The 20,345-nt window shown below is 42.8% G+C and overlaps 1 non-coding gene across 1 annotated transcript; it reads right to left on the bottom strand.

The window, feature by feature from the left end:
• Positions 1–18,932: 18,932 nt before the first annotated feature.
• LOC115030456 (small Cajal body-specific RNA 13) lies at positions 18,933–19,196 on the bottom strand. The gene has a single exon (XR_003836052.1).
• Positions 19,197–20,345: the final 1,149 nt, after the last annotated feature.

Here is a 20,345-nt window from a genome sequence, read left to right as displayed (position 1 = left end):
GCTTCAGAGCAGGCTGGCTGGCAGGTGGTCTTTTTGTCTTTCTTATAACCTGGTCCAACTCCCTCCTGAGTTTCTGTGGACAGCCTGCTGTGCTTCCTAAATATAGCAGCCTCTGGTGGAGGACAGAGTCAAATGATAGAGCCCAGGCTCCTTTCAATAAAACCTTCAACATCTGATTGTGCTTTGGGATGGATAATGAGAAGGCCAAGGAAAGGATTTCTGAATTTTGAAAGGAGCAATTAAAAATAATGAGTATTGGGAAGAAAGCATAATTCTCAAAGAAAGGATGTAAGGGCCAGTCAGAACATGTCTGTGTGTGCTTGGGGTTTATTGGGCCACCTTTAACAGCTATAAAGTGTGAAAGGGCTTTATCTCGATGAGATGTGTGCACGGGATATGGGAGCCTGGGATGAATGCTCTTCTTCCTGGGTAGAGTGTTCACTGTTTGACTAGTAATGAAATCTGGCTGTTGAATAGTAACTGAAGAAAGTCAGAAGCACCTTCTCCTGCCTCTCCTCCATCTGGGTTGGTCTCTTCCAAGTGTACCCAAGCTTGCTTCCCTCTGGTGCTGAGTGGGATTGCTTCTCCTTCACAAGATGATGGGCTTGGGAAGGCAATTGCCAATTGGCAAGGCTCATCTGACAAAAGTCTCTGCTCTGGGCTGCTTTTCCTTTTGGTGGCACATTCTGCAGCTTATTATGATCTATTCCTTTGCCATAGTCTTAGATCCCTTAGTTTTAGGAAGATAACTGTCTGTGTAGATTGGGCAATGGAGATCCACTTTCTACAGGAAACCCTTTGGAGATGAGTCTCTCAAGCCTTGTTCATTTGGTGATGGAGAAGAGTAATCTTTTCGAAAGGGGGTAATGTGCTCCTCAGAGTTCTCCATTGCCTCCCTGGCATGTCTTCAATCATGTCTCTCCTTGTCACACAATCCTAACTTTCAGAATATAAGCATCAGTAAAAATAGAGACAAAGGAATTAACTAAACAAACCAACAATGAACAAATAAATAAACAGATCTTTCAAAGGAAAACACCGTCACTAGGCAGGTTAATTACAGATGTTGTTTCATTTGAGATCCTTATGATGGGAGATGTAAAAGCAAGATTGGGTAGAATGAGAAAATTATAAGCAAATTCACTTACTATGTGTATCTCAGGGAAAACAGGTAGAGTGAGTCTCTTATAAATGTCACCTGTCAATAAAAAAGCCGACAGCCAATGAGCTGAGGCAGGAAATAGGAGGTGGGACGCTGGCAGGGGGAGAGAAGATTATGTGAGATAGCAATTAAATGGGAGATTTACCCGGGGACTTGGGGGAGTAAATCAGAGGCACATGAATAAATGGGGGCAGGGCTGGGCCTGCTCTTCCCTGACTCTTACAAGATTGGAATGCTTCTCTTCCTGCAGCTCTCAAGTCCTGATCTTACTCCTTCCCTGACAGGGTGATTCAGCTTCTTCCTTGGTCCCCTTGCCTGTGAATGCTAAAGTCCCACCTCTGTCTCTCTGCCCAGCCATTGGCCACTGGCAACTTTATTTACCACTCAGAATCAGCTGGGGACAGGGTCTCACATGAGGAATTCTCCTGCAATTGGGGGAACCTATAATGCAAGCATTAAACCAAATCCACAACTAAGGGAATGGAGGGTTGACCTTTCACCCTCCTGTCCAGTTTGCATTATCAGTGAGTCAGAGAAGGCGTTTATCATGGGAAGCTGCTGTTAGATATGGGGATGGACTGTCGCTCCTGGACCTCAGATTTAGTCCTGGCTCTGTCTGACATTCTAAGTTTAACTTATGTGGTTCAGTTTTCTCTTTTTAAAACAGAAAGAATGGCAAAGGCTCTTCCCATAGTGCTTTAAGATAGAGCAAAATTTTGCAGATAAAGACATTATGATAATTTACTGTTCACTCTCGGGGGAGATTGATTTTTAAATAGATACATGTTTTTTTTATCTTAAGAAAATACACCTGTTTTTTTGCCAAGGTGGGTGGGGAAAGACAGGGGTATTTTAGCATCTGTTTTGTGAAAATGGAATATAAACCTAGAGTTCCCACAAAAAAAAAGAAACCATAACACTGAGTCTTACAGAAGAATCAGAAACATAGAAACCTCAGTTAGATTTTTTTCTATCAAAAAGTAAACCAAAAAGCCTATACAAAAAGTTGCTAAAAGCAGTATCAGTTTATAAACCAGTTTTTAGGAATTTATCTCGTACAAACCTAATCACATAGCTAACATATATTGTGCCATTATTTCCTAAGTAAAATTCACTGAAGGAGAACACACACAGAAAAGCACACAAGTCATAAATGCTAAGTAAGTTCTGTAAACAGATTTGAGTTTATCCAAGTCAAGTCACCAAATACCTCAGCAGCATTCTAGCCTTGCTGTCCCGAGACCATCACTCCTGCCCCAGGAGCAACCACTGCTCTGGTTTCATTCTCTATCAGTCAGCTTTGCTCGGCTTTGAATTTATATAAAATGGATAGAAATCTTGATTGGTGAAGTCCAAGGCCTCCAAGTTTCACTTACTATAAAAGTCTGCAAGGCTTAGATAGAGAACACGTCCCTTCACATCAGCGTGTAGGATTCCCTTGTGGGAACATGCCACAGCTTGTTTATGTTGTTGTGAGGTCTGTGTATATTCCCAGAGGTTGCTTTTTCTGTGTCCTTGTGTGTATACACAGTCACACACACACACACACACACACACAAACACACACACACACAGAGAGAGAGAGAGAGACAGAGAGAGACAGAGAGGCAGAGAGACAGAGACGGAGACAGAGATAGAGACAGAAAGAGAGAGCACTTTAAGAAGCTCAAGAGCTTTTGTGCTACTGTGTGATAGGTACCTATCAGGTTCTAGTGCGCCCTATCCTGTGGACACGTGTCTGAGGATTTCTCTGGAAAAAGTCCCATCACAAAATCACAAACTTAAAACATCTGATACAAGGGAATACTAGAGAATACACACTGGTACAGGAAATGGCAATTCTCCATTCTTTACAGGACCCTGGTGGCACAGGCATTATGACTAACAGGTATTGCATTGGATCTCATGATGCTAAAAAGGGTCTATACAGCAAAGGATACAATTATTTGAGGAAAGAGGAACCCTCAATAATGGGAAGAAATCATTATCAATTAAATGTTCGACAGAGAGTAAGTATCTGGAATATAAATAGAAATTAAAAAAAAAAACCTGAACATCAAGAAAATAAGCAACCCAATTTAAAGAGAGGATTCTCACATGTCTGAGAATGATTTAAAAGATATTCAGTATCATTCACTATGAGAAAAATGCAAATTAAAAATTACTGTGAGATTTCATCTTGCCCCAGCCACAGTGGCCAAGATCTCGTAAAAACAAACAAACAAACAAACAAACAAACAAACAAACAGCAGATGCTGGCAAGGATCCAGGGAAAGGAAAACAATAACTAATTTACTGCTATTGGGAGTGGATCCTGGTATAGCATCAGATGCAGGAAATCAGTGTGGAGGTTCCTAAGAAGACTGGAGTAGATCTCCCTCAAGACCCAGCTAGACATCTCATGGGGGTATAGGCAAGGGACGCTACCTCATACAACAGAGACCTTTGCTCTTTCATGATCATTGCTGCTCTCTTCAAAATAGCCAGAAATGGAAAACAACCTGTATGTCTGTCATAGAATGAATGGATGAAGAAAATTGTCCATTACGTGATGGGCTGTTACGCAGCTGCTAATAAAATATCATGAAATTCTCAGGTAAATTGGTGTAGCTGGAAACAACCACCGTGAGTGAGGCAACCCAGACCCAGAAGAGAAACTTAGCCTGTGTCCTCTTGAATGGGAATGTTAGCTCTTAAGCCTCAGATATTTGTATTTCAGTCAGAAGAACTGCAGAAATTAGAGGTCTTAGCAAGGGTCATGGACAGAAGAGGGGATCTTCCAAGGAAGGGGAAACAGAATATAGTGTCGAAACATCTATGAAATTTTCTTGTGTTTTTTTTTTTTTTTTTATACATCTGATTTTTCTGTCTGTGTTTCTTGGGTGGGAACTTTGTAGGTGACGTCATAATGCTGCAATGTCATAAGGCCACACAGGCCTGGCTCATAGTGATGATGTCAGAGCTGCCTTATGAGTGTGTCCTGACTGACTGGCATTCCCAACTCCTTGCTAAGAGTTTATATCTTCTGCCTTTTGTTAAAGATGCTGTCAGGTGTCCTGATGGTAAGTGTGTATCTCTGCATGCACCGTGCACTCTGGAGCCTCTCTCTTAGAAAGCCCCGTGTAAATACCTCGTTGATGACATTTTGCTTTTCTTGATATTATATATCTTTATATATTTGGAACTAAAGTTCTTTTTTTTTCTAGATAAATATAAATTCTTCTACCTTGAAGTTTAAATATTTTTCTAGAAATGCTATTTTTCATGAATAATCTCTTTGCTATGATCCATATTTTTAAGTTCTAGCTTAAAATATTCCTGTTTGCTAAGGTTATGAGGTTATTAGCTACTCATCTTGTTGCAGAGACAAAATATCTGACAAGGAACTAAGTTAAATAAGGAAGAGCTTCCTTCGGCTCACAGGTCTAGGGCACAGTTGTCATGGAAGGAAAACCCTGAGAGAAAGAGCTTAAGGAAGCCCCAGTTAAGAAACGAACAAAGGGCAGTGAACATGGATGCTCAGTTGGCTTTGTTCTTTCTACACAGTTTAGGGCATAAAGCACAGGGAGCCATATAGCTGACATTCAGTATGGGTATTCCCGAGTCAGTCAACCTAATATAGAGAACCCCTTACAGACAAGTCTGGGAGAGCAACCTAATGTAGGAAATTCCATCTGCACATTCTCAGACCTGAGTCTTTAGGCGACTCTATATGTTATCATTTTGGCAATCGATATTAACACCTATTGCCAGCCTTTATTTTTAGTAGAAAAGTATGAAAATATGCTAATTAAGTAACCATAACAAATATATTTTAATGCATTGGGAATATTTAGGGCATGCTTAATATGTAAACATTAAAACCTATAGAATAATATATTATGAAAAAAGGATTGTTTATACTATATTTTAGTTTGAAAAGTAGGTCGTAAAATGGGACGTATAATACAATATTTGAAAATTACACACAGAAGAAAGGATATATACCAATTTTCTATAGTAATTATCTTTTAGTTGTGATAATTTAAATCAGTATTAGCTTCCCGTTACTGATTTCTATTTTGTGATATTTATGCAATCATGTGTTCTTGCTCTAATACAAAAGAGAAAAATCTGTTAAAAATAAGAGATAGTAACACTAAATTTGGCAATAAATATTTTATACCAAATTATAAATTATTAAAGAAACCATGATGTGAATATTAGCTTATTATTTAACTGATGAACTGTCCTGTGTTTGGAGGTGCTCATAGGCACAGGGGAGAGTGCAGGTGGTTGAGAATATTTTTACGTTTTAGCCATCAAAGCAAAAGTTTGAAAACATTCATGGCTTCTTATCAAGGGTAATTATCTATTGCCTACTGGTGGCTGTGTTTTCACCAACTGGCTCCAGCCCAACTTGCAATTGCATATTTAATTAGCATATCAATTTATTCTCATTAGTGAGTCTGGGAGAAAGTAAATAATTTAGACATTTTCTACCAACACAGTCACCCTATGTCTGCTTTGCAAGTTAGAACCAGGAGACCCAGCAAGCTTACAGCCTTTATGAGGATTTCTCTTCTCTGGAAAATCTTACTGAGAAAGTTAAAGAGAGTGATGTAATGAGTTAGGAAACTCTCATTCTGGTGAGCTCAGGGGTGGCTTTATAGGCCCTTTGCAAATCACAGAAATTCAAACTGGCCTCTGTAACTCCATTGACCAGGGATCATATTCCTTCTCAAATTCTCTCCTTCAGTTTTAACTTGAAGTGTCTCAAGAGATCTTTTTAATGCTGGACTTTGGAATAAATTCTCCAAATCCTTATTTTTTTTTTGTCTGTAAATTGACTCAAAAGAAGCACTCCTTCCTACTCAAGCCCTCCTAGAACAAGGAGGTGGAATCAGAGTGCTGGCTGCTAACGGGCATTTATTCAAATGATTGAAACAACTATGGCTGCTAGGTACTCCTCTCTCAGCAAGGACTGCAGTCCTGAATAAGATAGAGAAATATCTTCATCTCGGGAAAGAAACACTCCACTTACAGTTTACAGAGGCAGGGGACAATCAAGCAAACAGCAAGCATCCAAAGTAAATTTCAATAGAAATGTGACCCAGAATAGAACCAAACACCACTGGGGGAAAAAAAAAAGCTCAATGAAATGATTCCCAGTAATATTCTGCTATACTCATAGATTGATGCTTAGCCCAGCTGTCACCAGAGGGACATCTAGCAACTGATGGGAACATATGCACAGACCCACATCCAAACCTTCAGCAGAGCTTGGAGAATCTTGCTGAAGAAGGGGAGGAAGAATTGTAGAAGCCAGAAGGGTCAAGGACACCACAAGAACACAGCCAACAGAATGAACTAAGCAGGGCTCCTAGTGGCTCACAGAGACTGAAGCACTAGGCATGGCCCCTGAATGAGTCTGAACTAGGCCTTCTGCATATACCTAACAGTTGTGAGGCTTGGTGTTCTTGTGGGACTCCTAACATTGGGACCTGAGTGTCTCTGACTCTTGTCTGCTCTTGGGACACGTTTCCTCCTACTGGGTTGCCTTTTGTATCTAATTAGCGCCATGTTCAGTGAGTAGACCTGAGAGGCCTGCTTTTTTTTTTTTTTTTTTTTTTTTTATATATAACAGAAATGGAGTCGTTGGGAGAGGGGAAATGGGGGTCTGGCTGGGAGAAGCACAAGGAGGGGAAACTGAAATCTAATGTATGAGAGAAGAATAATATTAAAGAAAATGAAATATGGGTCATGGAAAACCACACACTCTAATGCAGAAGTGGTTCCCAACATGCTAGACAGTCTCTTCTCTCTTCACTGGAAAGAACAAGAACCTCAGTCACCGGCAGTGAATCCTCACACAGGACACCATAAACAAGGTCTGCTGGCCTCCAGCAGTGACTTACACAGGACACCATAAACTATGTGTGCTGGCCTCGGCTGTATTAGAGGAATGAGAAGCCCCTTTCTTTTCTGCTTGTGCCAAGGCATGGTCTTGTAGTCCAGGCCACTGATGGTCAGTGTTATACCTGGGGCATGCTAAAAGGTACACAGCTGCTTTAGTGTCTTTCAGTTGCCACCTCAGACTTTTTAATAATCTCACCTCTGATTTTTTTCATCTTGTGAATGATTTTCAAAGGGATTTTGGAACACTTGCTTGAGAAGAGACAAAAGCATGAAGTATCCACAGTGCGTTTCCATCCTTCCCTGTAGGATGCCTGTAATGGCTGATGGCACAGAATTCTTGTGTGTGTGTGTGTGTGTGTGTGTGTGTGTGCATGTGTGTGTGTGCATGCATATGTGTATGTGCATGTGTGTGTGTGTTTGCACTGCATGTGTGTGGTGTGTGTGTTTGTGGTGCATGTGTGTGCATGCCTGTGGGGGTGCCTATGTATACATGCATGTATGTGCATGTGTGTATACATGTGTGTCTGTGCATGTGCTTCATGTGTATGTGTTGTGTGAGTGTGTGAATTTGTGTATGCATGTGCATGTGTGCATATGTTTGTGTGTATATTTGTGTATACATTAAATGTATGCATTGTGTATGTTCGAACTTGCGCATGTGTGTTCATGCATGTGAATGCAAATGCATGTGTGTGTATGTGTGTATGTATATGTGTGCATGCATGTGCACATGTGTGCATGTGTGTGTGAGCACAGGTATATGAACATGTATGCATGCATGTATATGCACATGTAAGTGTGCTCATTTTTTATGACTATTTCTGGGGAGATATGAACAAATGCCTTGTCATTCCAGACAGGGAACCAACAACTAAACAGAGTAATGACACCACTGAAGTCCAGCTTGATAGACGCATGAATTCATCGGGGTCCTATACTGGAGTGTGGGTAAAGAGTTACTTACAGAACCAGGATGACTCAAGGACATCTGCATTACAGAAGATGCAGCATAGGCAGTGACTCTTAAAGCAGGAAGGTTGGAGCTTCCTACATGACCTTCAGGCAGCTGGACAGGTTGGGGAGGTTTTTCTTTTTAGCAGTCCTTACTGGGCATGTAACTTGGGAAAGGACAGGACTTGGAAGTCTGGTCAGCTTCAGGGACTTCCTGATGTGAGAGTCTATTAAGTCCCGGAGCCTTAAAGAGCTAAAGAGTGCCCCCTTCAGAAATTCCTGAGTCGGAATGAGCTTCCTTTTGTAACAAAATATTTCAAGTCAGTGAGAATTGTTACGTAACACCCCACCCAACACACACACTCTTCCTCCTCCTGTCAGACACTGAAGTGCGTCTTTCCTTGATCACCTCCACCTGTGTTTTTGAGACAGAGTCACAGAGTCACAGAGCCTGATGCTTACTGATTTGGTTAGACTGACTGACCCTGAGGCCCCTGCTCCTACCTGTCTCCAGTTATCCAACATGAGGGTCATAGACACACTCCCCCACACCCAACATCTATGTAGATGCCGAGGATTCAAACTCACATCCTCAGGCATACACAGCAAGCATGTTCCCCACTAAGCTGTTTCCTAGCGGCTCACACAGAATTCTACGGAACATGCAGAAGATACAAACAGAACCAGAGCCAGAAGATTGCATCCATACAGGGCACAGTAAAGATGAGAGCTGAGGGCTTGGGGCACGTTTTCTATTTGATCCAGAATCTGCTGTGCACTCAGAAAGAAAAGTGTTGCTGTGGAGAACATGAAGGATCATGGAATCCAATCACAACTTTCATTACCTCAGTCTTGAACTAGACAACCGCACATTACTAGAAAGAGGCTGCAAAAGAATAAGAAAGACAGCAATCCTTTGTCTTTCTGCCTGTTCTTTCCATCAGCAAAATGAAGGCAAAGGATGTAGGCAGAGCATGTCCACAAAACCAAAACAGCTGAGGAAGCCAGTCTCCTGCAGCAGGCCTTCTCTGAGGACAAGGAAATACATGAGCATGCGGGAAATACAGATCGAGTGATTTTTGATAATTCTGCATCTCATTCTACAGCATCTAACTTGGCATGACACAAAATAAAAGATGAAAGAAATTCATTAATACTGTCAAGCATTCCATTTATATTTTCTTTGAGTAAGAAAAAGAAACATTATAAGAAATTAATAAGGAGACAATGGGTTTAAGGACAGAGCTTTTGATTTTTGGAACCTTTAGCAATACCTTTTTTTTCTGGATTTCTGAAAGAGAGATGAAGAGAGAGAGAGACAGAGAGAGAGAGAGAGACAGAGAGACAGAGAGACAGAGAGACAGAGAGACAGAGAGACAGAGAGAGAATCTGCAAGTGACATATCTGGCCAGGCCTGTAAGAAAGTAAGTTCTGCTTAAAGAGTTCAGAGGACTTTATTGAAGACTCTATTTAAAGTTGTATAGAATGTAGGAGACTCAATGGTGATACCGAAGTACTCAGAGACCTGACCTAGTGGGGTGTCAGCAGTAGCCCGGTACCTAAAGGGGCAAGGACTGAGACATGTTTATCTTAGCCTTCGGAGGCTAAAACGGAAAGAAACATTGGAAAATAAAGAGTGTGCTCTCCAGCTCTCTGCTCTGCTTCCTTTCATGCCCTTTCACGGACTCAACAGGAATCCAGCCATCAAGGGAGACTGACAGATGCAGACACTGGGGTCATGCTCTGGGAGCAATGAAGTCAGAGGAGGTCAGATAAAGTATCCTGGCCAGTTTGGTATGGGCTGGGTAGGTGCCAGTGAGGACGGTATGCTTAGAAGAAAATTGACCCCTGTCCACAGTCACAGATGCACCATCTCTAACACCACCGATGCTTCCCTTGTGAGGAGTCTACTTTCTTACATCCCAGTAAGACCCCTGGATAGTTCCAGGATTGAGATTGGCTGCAGAAAGATGGATTCATAAGCAGGGGACTTGAGTATTTGGTTCATCCCCTACTATCCAATCATAGAAGACAGGAAGCAAGCTATCAGGTAACTCCAGTTGGCAAGGTAGCATTGTGGGTACCTTGGAATTACATTCACAATATCCCTTTGAATTTGGCTTGCTTTATATCAGTGAATCCTTCCTGTGTTCGCTGCAGAGTTAGCATCAGAACTCAAATGAACTATTGGATAACTTATTGTTGTGGAAACAAAGAAACAAAAATTCCATGCATTCCAAGATGTCAGAGGTTGGATCAGAAGTGGCATCAAAAACGACCACAATAACCACTAATAATGATGGTATCAATACTAGGCTTCTTATTAAGTATCATGTCTTCATTTTTCTTCCAGTTCTCAGTCATACAAAATGGCGGGGGGATTCATTGATCACGTTTGAGAACCCAGCCAGAGAATCCGCAAGCTTAAATCCCATGTTTAACCAAGAATTAAATAGAAAGTGTTACGTCAGAATAGGATTCATATTTCATCCACTTTTAACTGTCGCTGTGACAATGGGCAGAGGTGCCATGCACACACCCCCCCCCACAAACATCACAAGTACGTTACTTACAGTTTTGGAAAACAGAAGGGCAATGGGGTTAAAAATCCAAATATTTGCGAGGAAAGGATTCCATACTAGTTTCAGCTTCTAAAAGGCACCTGTGCTCCTCAAGGCGCAGTCTCCTCCTCGTGCATTAAAGTTAGCAGTGTAGCACCTTCCCGCCCCCTCTTCTCTCCCCCAGAGCCTTGCCTGTTCTTACTACTGTTCTCGTCCTTAGGATGGCTCCATTCACACTGTTTAAGATCACTTTGCCTCACCGAGAGTGTCCTGAATATTGCATGTTCGCAAATTAAAAGATTTATTTATTTCATGTATTAATCTATTTTCATACGTACCTGTGAGCCAGAAGAGGGCATTGGATCCTATTAGAGATGGTTGTGAGCCACCATGTGGTTGCTGGGAATTGAACTCAGGTCCTCTGGAAGAGCAGGCAGTACTTTTAACCACTGAGCCAGCTCTCCAGCCCCCATAATTCTAGTTTTTTTTTAAATGTACACAATTAAAATAAATTTAAATTAGTAACCAAAATGTAAGCTCTGGTAGTTTTCAGTACAAAAAAAAATTCTATTATCTTTGACAGATGGTAGCTCATTTGTGGATGGAAATCTCATCAGGACTCTGGTCTGTACCTCTTAACTACTGTCTGCCCTTCTTCCCAGGATTGTGGGCCAACAGGTACTACATCCCCCATGGTTCTGTTACGTCCTTGAGGTGGGTACTGTGTGAGAGCTGCCATTCTTCTTGACTTGTTAGCCAGCTTGGGCACTGGATTTTACAATCCCTGTCTTCAATCTTAATTTTTAATTTGATAAAGATTAGCATACTAACTAGCAGATATCGTGATGGCATCTTCCCACTGTATGCACCTCACACTTTGTTCCCACACATTCATGTTTTTCCAGCCACCCCAGATTAGTGGAACTCATCACAACAAGCTTGGCATGCATGTCTAATGACAAGCCTTCAATCTGCTAAGCTCCGGTGTTTCCCAAAGAGTTCACCCTTCCTCTTCCCATCTGGGCATAGCTGAGTAAGCACGAAGGTAGACAGAAAGAAAACCTATGCCAGTGACGGCCGGCATGTGGCCCAGGTTTCCTCTGGCTTTTGAAGGATCAACCTTCCCTGTGTCTAGAGCAATGGAATGGAGCTCATTAGAGCAAGCGTTTTTCAAATGACTGAATGACTGCCAAGAAGACATTGTGTTATGAAAGGAACCTCCATATGGTTTTAGGTGAGAGGTGATAGAGGCCCCTGCTAATGTACCAGAGATGCTGTTTGCAGTGAGTACGTAAAATAAAAAGAAAGAAAGAAAGGAAGAAAGGAAGGAAGAAAGGAAGGAAGGAAGGAAGGAAGGAAGGAAGGAAGGAAGGAAGGAAGGAAGGAAAGAAAGAAAGGAAGGAAGGAAGGAAGGAAGGAAGGAAGGAAGGAAGAAAGGAAGAAAGAAACAAAGAAACAAAGAGAAGAGAAAGAGAAATGTGGGTTTGTGCTTGGCAGTTGCTATGCAACAATGCATTTGGCCATCACTATTTCAGGTTTAATAACCATTAACTCATGCACTTTCTTGGGTATGCAGGTAATTTATAGCAAGTAACCCCTCACGTTGATTCTTCCTCTTCATCAGGAATTCCAGAGCTGTGCTAAATTACTTGGTTTGTGGCATGCCAGAGTCACAACCATTCAGGTAAGTATATGAGTGGATCCCTGCAGTGTGGACCTGTTGGGGACTGCTAAAGAAACGCGGCGCTTGCTGTCAAGTCAATATGACCCATAGTTACTTTTTGGCCCAAAAGCAAGGCCAGAAAATTATTCCTACAAGTAGGTGATTAGTGAAGTGCTGGGCTTACATTCGCCCTTTGAAAACTGACAATATCCTCTGGTGTCAGGTAACTCACCCTCCGATAGGGCGGACAGCATTCTCCTGCACTGACTGTTTTATCACACCTATATCCAACACTGAAGGGTGTGTGTGTGGGTGTGTGTGTGTGTGTGTGTGAGTATGCCCACACACATGCACATGTCTGTGTATGCCATGTGCACACAGGAGTGTCGTTGGCTAAATCAAATTAAACTATATACCAAGATCATTTATTGTAATTGCTGTGGTCCATGTAAAGCACCTAGTTTGTGTCTGGTCCATTTCATTCCTTCACTCTCCCTGATCATGGTGGTTGAAAGTTTCTTTGTTAACACAGCTCTGAGTACTTTCTAGCTTCTCAGTGCTGTTCATGAAACACCCAGCATTTAGTGTGATGTTCTTCCCTCATGGGTTTTAAGCTTTGTTCTGCAAGCCCTAAGCCTTCTTTGTTATGACTCTATCCAACTCCAGGGCACTAAGCGTGGAATCCACATCAAGCCAGTAAAATTCTTTCACCGCCATAGACTGTAACCAGGAGTGAGCCAGGATCCAAGCAAGTCAATCAAAGACTCTCCTATGTATGCTTGAAGTAGTTTGAAGGTGGCTTTAAAAAATGGCTTTTCCCTCTTAACTAGAGGATGAGGACGGGGTGAGATACGATATGAGAAGGCATTGGCTTTTCAACATGTTGCTTGAAAGCAAGAGCCCTACTGCCTGGCTCCTTGACTTTAGCCCAGGGAGCTCAGAGTAACAGCAGCATCTTTTCATCCGTCAGAGGAAATCCATTTCCTTTAAAGGGAATGAAATCAGTAGGCGAAGAAGGTCCAGGTCCACCATTAAGGTTTATGGGACACATAACAGGAACACAAATGCACCCCATGTATCAGACACATAAAAACTTGAACACTGATAACATGGATCAGATATCCCAAAGTCCATAGTGCTGCCTCGGAGGCCAGAGGTAACAGGGACAGAACACCTCTCCCCTGCTCCTCTGTCCTTGCTGCTCAAAAATCCAAAGGATGACAGAAATCATTCTAAAGACAGGCTAGAGCTTAGTCTGGGTCCAAGACCCCAGGAGGATGGTTCAACCAGTAGCCTGTGGAACTCTGGAGATACACAACCTAACCCAGATTTGATAAACTGGGATGAAGAGCCTTCCTCCTCTCTCACCCCAGTTTTCTGGATTAGAGTTTCCAAATCACTTTAGAATCTCAGTCTAGGAACAGAGGAACCAGTGCAGGTTCTAGAGGATGCAAAGTTCGAATGGCAAGCTTGAAGGTGTGGTTTATATCCTTCCCAGAGCACTGAGACAGCAGCTCTAATCTTCTCTCCTATAATCCCTTTCACATGAGTTACCAAACTAACATAAAGATAGCTTTTATGAGTTGAACAGATAAAAGATGAAATTAGGGTGCTCACAATGACATAGGGCCACTAAAGCTATACTTCCTTTGCTATGCTGGGCAGTGAGACACATGACCTCCAGAGTTAAAGAACCACTTTAAAACATAGGATGCTACACCGTTCATCCTGTAGCCTTGAAGACTGAGCAAGCTCAGACAGCTTGGAGCCTTCAACTCCAAAGGCAAGGTATGGATTCCAAGCTTCAAGTTAAGAGTCGGAGATAAGACAGGAGAATGACTTGGGAGTTGTCTAGGTGGGAAGCAGAGTGCAGCACACTGGAGAGACGAGATGGAGAGAGGTCTGAAGCAGAGTGCAAGAGAGCAGGGTAGTGGAGAGAGGAGAGAGAAGGTGAGAGAATGTCAGAAGAGAATGTGAGACAAAGTAAGGATTGCCAAATTCAAGACACTGTGTGTGTGTGTGTGTGTGTGTGTGTGTGTGTGTGTGTGTGTCTGTTTGTGGGTGTTCAGGAGAAAGAGAGAGACAGACAGACAGACACACACAGAGGAGAGAGAACAATGATTGTAGAATTCAAAAAAGTTTTCTCAGTCAGGAACCTGGAGTCTTGTCAATTTCTTTTTCATTTACATAAGTGTAATTGAAGTTGCATTTATCATAGACATTGTGCTGTTATTTTTTTTAATTTATTATTATTATTATTCATACAATACCTCACCTTTGTAGTTTCTCCTCCTGTTTCTCCCAGTCTTCTTCCCACCCCACCTCCCCTCTCTTCCAGATCCACTCCTTCTCCAGTTCCCTTTGAAAAAGTAGAGGCCACCCAAGTGTGTCAACCCAACATGGTGTAATGTCATGCAATAAGACTCGGCACAAATCCAGTAGGAGAAGAAAGGGCCCAAGAGCAGGTGAAAGAGTTATAGGTACCCTGTTTCTACTATTAGGAGTCACACAAAACCACCAAGCTAACAACTGCAGCATGTATACGGGGGACGCAGTACAGGCCCATGCAGGCTCTGTGATTGCTGCTTCAATCTCTGAGTGCCTATAAACCCTGCTTAGTTGATTCCGTGGACAGGTTTCCCTTGTGTTCCCAATCCCTCTGGCTCCTAGGATTCTTCCTCCTCCTCCTAGGTATTTCCCCAGCTCCAAGGAGAGGGGCCAGATGGAGGTCTCTAATTTGGGCTCTATCTGTCCAGGTTTTGGGTTGGCTGGTGGTCTCTGCATCTGTTCCCATCAGCAGCCGCATGAAGGCTTCCTGGACCTTGTGGACTTATTAGTGGCTATTAACAAAATAATTGACATAGATTTATTTTCAAGTTCTAAGGCTTGTCTCAAGGATTGCCAGTGAGACAAAGAGACTCCCACCAAGAAACAATCAGCTACAACTTCTGCCACCTGTTGGTGACATAGCTGGCTGCTCTGTCTGGGATCCAGGTATATCTCTAACAGGAATTTTCTCCCCCTGTTCAGTTAACTTCACCAATGACCTGGAGCAAGCCAGCGACAGCAGGCAGGCTTTTTATCTCCCTGTGAGACTAGAAGAAGAAACGTTCCTCGGGTCACAAACATGGCCGCAGACTTCCAGAGCTTGAAAAATACCCCTGTAGGGTAACATCTACCTGGAACGGGCTTGAAGAAAATAGCCAAACAAAGCTTTGAGAACTGTGAACCCCGATCAACCTCTTTACTACCAGACATAGTTTGAAAATGTCATACTAGAAGCAGCTTGAGAAAAAAAGGCAGGGGAGTGTATACACAGCCTAGTTACACGTCCAAAGCTACTCACGAGTCTCTGGCATTCTGTAGGCAATTGCATGCATAATTATATTGCTGAGTATCACGTTGCCTGTTATATCACTGCATGACACTTAGACGTTATGAAATGGTTGTTAATCACAGAGACAATTGTATAGATAATCTTTTATCTGATGTGTGTGTGTGTGTGTATTAGTAGAATATGAACACACATGCACGTAGGGCTGCACACATGTGTGTTTGTATTCCCGTGACCTGTGGAGATCAGAGCTTGAAGCATCTGCTTTCATAACTCACCATCTTATTCATTTATTTATTCATTTATTTATTTTGAAACAAGGCCTATCACTGAATCGCCCATATGGCAAGCCTGGCTCTCTGGTGAGTTTCAGGGATGACCCCTCTCCAATGTCCCTCCTACCTTCCCAGCACGGAGACTCAAGAAGCACACAATACTTCTATTGGGTGCTGGAAATAGGATCTCAGGTCCTTTCTTTGCTTAAGCAACAAGCACTTTGCTGACTGCACCATTTTTCCAGCCCCTAGCTTCTTACCTGATTATAAACGATACTTTACATTATACATATTCTATAATACATTCACAATATATTTATATTTATAAATGCATTACTCAAGAAAAACACATTGCAATGTTCAGGTAAAAGCCTAGGAACTTCTGGCTCTTACTTACAGATAAAGTCACTACTCCGAGGGTTTTTAGCATCAGGTTTAGGTTTTAAATTGTTTTCCTTCCGTCTAAGTGTCAGGAGAGAGGAAAAAAAACAGCTTGGAGTGATCCAGCTCCAATATTTATCAATCACATTGTGTTGCCGTGGCTCTGGCAGGATATATTACGGTACTTGGGTATCTCTGAAACAAACTTCATCTCAGGAGATGGCAGTGTAGGATCCTCCCTACCTCACCAGGGAAGGATCCTGGGGAACAGGAAGAGTTGTTTAAGTCGGGGGATGCTACATGACTCTTCAGGGCTCTGTCGGAAGGATGGCGCTCGCTTCCTGGAACTCATGATGATGGCTGTTCTCACTAAAGCGACACAGGCTCATTCGATCAGATACGCTCTAAGCCAGAGATTATCAGGCCACACTCCAATGTCTATGTCTCCAAGGAGCCGGCTTCTGATCTTCAGCACCGATGACAGCTGTGCTATGTGATCCTTAATTTCCTATGAGTGAAGCTCTGTCCCAGGTACTGGACAGTATGTCACAGCATTTATGTTTCTACCTACAGCTGATGTAGCAGCAACTTTCCCCAACCCCATCATTGTGACAGACAGACAGACAAATGAATATCTAGCCACAAGCAAAACCTCAGTCCTGGTGGAGAGCCATGTTGGTAGAGAAAACTGGAAAAACATCTGGGTTATTTATTTTTTTTTTATTTTAGTTTTTGGAGAAGTTATGTTGGGACTGGGACTGGAGTCCTCTTAGCGGGTATAATGAGCACTGCCTTTACAGACAGAATTGGGTCCTCGGCACCGTTCTCAGGAGCTTCATAACCTCCTGTAACTCCTGCTGCAGGGAGTCTGATCTCACTCAAATGTTCAACCCCACCTCCCCTTATGACGCACACATATACACCTAATTAAAAGTAAAGATGAAGCCTTCATAAATGAAGTTTCTGTTGATCATCAAAGATTAATGTGGATGTTTCATCTCCCACTAAAAGAGCTGATTGGGTTCTTGGAGAAACATTTAGGACAGCCAGCCATCTTCTGGGCTTTGGTATAGTCCAGAGAAAGTCATGCAAGCTAACCTTAGCCAGACAGGCAATTGCTAACTTCTGAGTCTGGGACGGACGGTGTGATGAGTGGACAGATGGGTCGCCCCAGACGTAACTGGATCCTATAAATCTGCTTTGATGATTTTCCATTCCAATTTGTGAGCCTTGTTTCAGTTGTTAAAAGTAAACAGCAACTAGGCTGGGAGACTGGGAGACAACGCCGCCAATCTGCAGCTCCCATGTGAACAGAAGAAACTCAGCATGCTGGTATGTATTGCCATCTCTTGGGGAGGCTGAGGCTACCTAGCCAGCCTAGCTTATTTGAAAAGTTCCAGGCCAGTGATAAATGCTAGAGAAAGAGAGGAAGGGAGGGAGAGAGAGGGAGGGAGAGAGGAAGGGAAAGAGGGAGGGAGGGAGGGAGAGAGGGAGAGAGAGAGAGAGAGAGAGAGAGAGAGAGAGAGAGAGAGAGAGAGAAAAGTGAGACTTGATCTCTGACCTCTAGACACGTATGTTTCCCATGCCTACAAAAACACAAATTCACATAATAATCAAAAATAAATTCATATGTATGAGTATTTTGCTTGCATGTGTGTAAGTGTATCACCTGGTGATTGTAGAGGGCACAGATACCCTGGACCTGGAGCTATGTGCAGCCAATGAGCCATCTTGTATATGTGCTGGGATCTAAATCCAGATCTTGCAAGAGCGGCTGATGCTCTCACATGCTAAGCCGTCTTTCCAGGCCTCAGCACAAAGTCAAGGGTAGATTGAACTATCTCCTCTTGGCTTCTCTAAAACACAGAATAACCCAAACATTAGAACAATGACCCAAAACCAAATCAACCGTAGAAAAATAGCCATCAAAACTGCCCGAAACAAGGTAAATAGCCGTTTAAACTATTGTTTTAAATAAACAACCTAAAATTAAGCAACATTTATTCATTACTGCTCAGTACCAGAATCCCCTGTGTCTTAGGACTCACACTCTTCCCTTCACAGATGTTTTCTTTGCTCAAAGTAACCCACATTTGCTTTGTTTATTTAAAACAAAGAAGTCACAGACTTGCACAGATTCCAGTAAATATTTACTATGGAAATGCTTGCGTTTTAGTAAAAATAATAAACAAGAAACAATACAAATTAAGCAACATAATCAAACACATTCTTTGCTTTAAACATAATAATGGTCTGCTCAAAATCACCTGAGTTCCTACACGTAAGATTGAGTCAGCCTAGGAGAACGCTTTACAATAAAAACGTTATACAATACTTAGGCACTTCAGGTTTCCACACCATAAAATTAATCTGTCCTCTACATCCAATGGATTAATTTATTATTTACAGGTCAGTGGTCATATGTAGTTTGTTTTTTTTTTTCTGTGAAATAACAAGATTTTAATTTGGGGCTTGCCATCAGAAAAAAACCAAACCAAAACAAAACAAAAAACAGGCATCAACACAATGACAAGGAATCTGCTAGGCAGTTCCCATCTGTCTTCAGTTTCCATGGCTCGGGTTTCCTGCCAAGCCGCGGCTTAGTGGACTCCACGGCTCGGCTCACGTGTGTGAACGCTCTGATTTTTCCATTCACTCCCCGGGGGACCAACAGGCCACCACCAGCAACACGCTTAGGAATTTGAGGTTCTGTAGCCATACTTAGTATCCAACAGAAACTGTGCTGTCTACTAAACAGTATCTCGACTGCAGAGCTTCTCTGACTGTTGGTGGATCGATGGACGAGGCACAGCCATTATCACCATGGCAACAGTATGCAGGCCCTATCTGAGGAAATCTGCACATGGGACCACTGGCTCTCGAGCAGGCGTGCCTCAGCTTCCTCTGGAGTCTGCTTTCTCTGCAAGTCTGGTGTGTTCTAGGGTTTGTCATATGTGTTAGCCATCGAATTATTTCTTAGTTTTAATCTGCCCTTCTGTGGTGTGCTGGTGTACTGGCTAATTTTGTGTCAACATGACACAGCTGGCGTTATCAGAGAGAAAGGAGCTTCAGTGGAGGAAATGCCTCCATGAGATCCAACTGTAAGGCATTTTCTCAATTAGTGATCAAGGGGGAAAGGCCCCTTGTGGGTGGTGCCATCTCTGGGATGGTAGTCTTGGGTTCTATAAGAGAGCAGGCTGAGCAAGCCAGGGGAGGCAAGCCAGTAAAGAACATCCCTCCATGGCCTCTGCATCAGCTCCTGCTTCCTGACCTGCTTGAGTTCCAGTCCTGACTTCCTTGGTGATGAACAGCAGTATGGAAGTGTGAGCTGAATAAACCCTTTCCTCCCCAACTTGCTTCTTGGACATGATGTTTGTGCAGGAATAGAAACCCTGACTAAGACAGCTGGCTAGCTTTATGTCAACTTGACATAAAATTAGAGTAATTTATAAGGGGGAACCTCAATTTAAAAAAAATGTCCTTACTAGATTGTCCTGTGGGAAACCTAGTGGTGTATTTTCTCAGTTGATGTGTGGAGGGCTTGGCCCACTCTGTGCGGTGTCACCCCAGGACATGTATTCCTAAATGATATAAGAAAGCAGACTGAGCAGGCCATGAGGAGCAAGCCAGTAAGCAGCACCCCTTCGTGGCTTCTGCATCAGCCTCTGCCCCCATGTTCCTGCACTGTGTGAGTTCTTGTCCTGAACTTCCCCAGCAATGGAGTATGATCTGAGATGTGTAAGTTGAAATAAACCTGTTTCTCCTCAAGATGGTCATGGTCATGTTGTATGATCGCACCAATAGCATCCCTAACTAAGAGGAGAACCCATTCTGCACAAATGCTGTGGGATTCGTCCTCAGCTGCTACCGTGTCAAGCTTCCTTGTCAAATGCAAGTGTGTGTGTGTGTGTGTGTGAGAGAGAGAGAGAGAGAGAGAGACAGAGAGAGACAGAGAGAGACAGAGAGAGACAGAGAGACAGAGAGACAGAGAGATGAGACAGAGACAGAGACGGAGACAGAGGAGAGACAGAGCGAGATCAGAATTCCCATGCTGTGCACACAGAATCCACCCTGTTCAGCTCCTGAACTGCAGGCAGCTTCTGGAGAGCATGTGGCTTCT

The sequence above is a fragment of the Mus caroli genome, unplaced genomic scaffold (genome assembly GCF_978045245.1).
Source record: "Mus caroli unplaced genomic scaffold, Mus_caroli_1 scaffold_2, whole genome shotgun sequence".
Lineage (NCBI taxonomy): Eukaryota > Metazoa > Chordata > Mammalia > Rodentia > Muridae > Mus > Mus caroli.
This window is presented reverse-complemented; position numbering and strand designations above follow the sequence as displayed.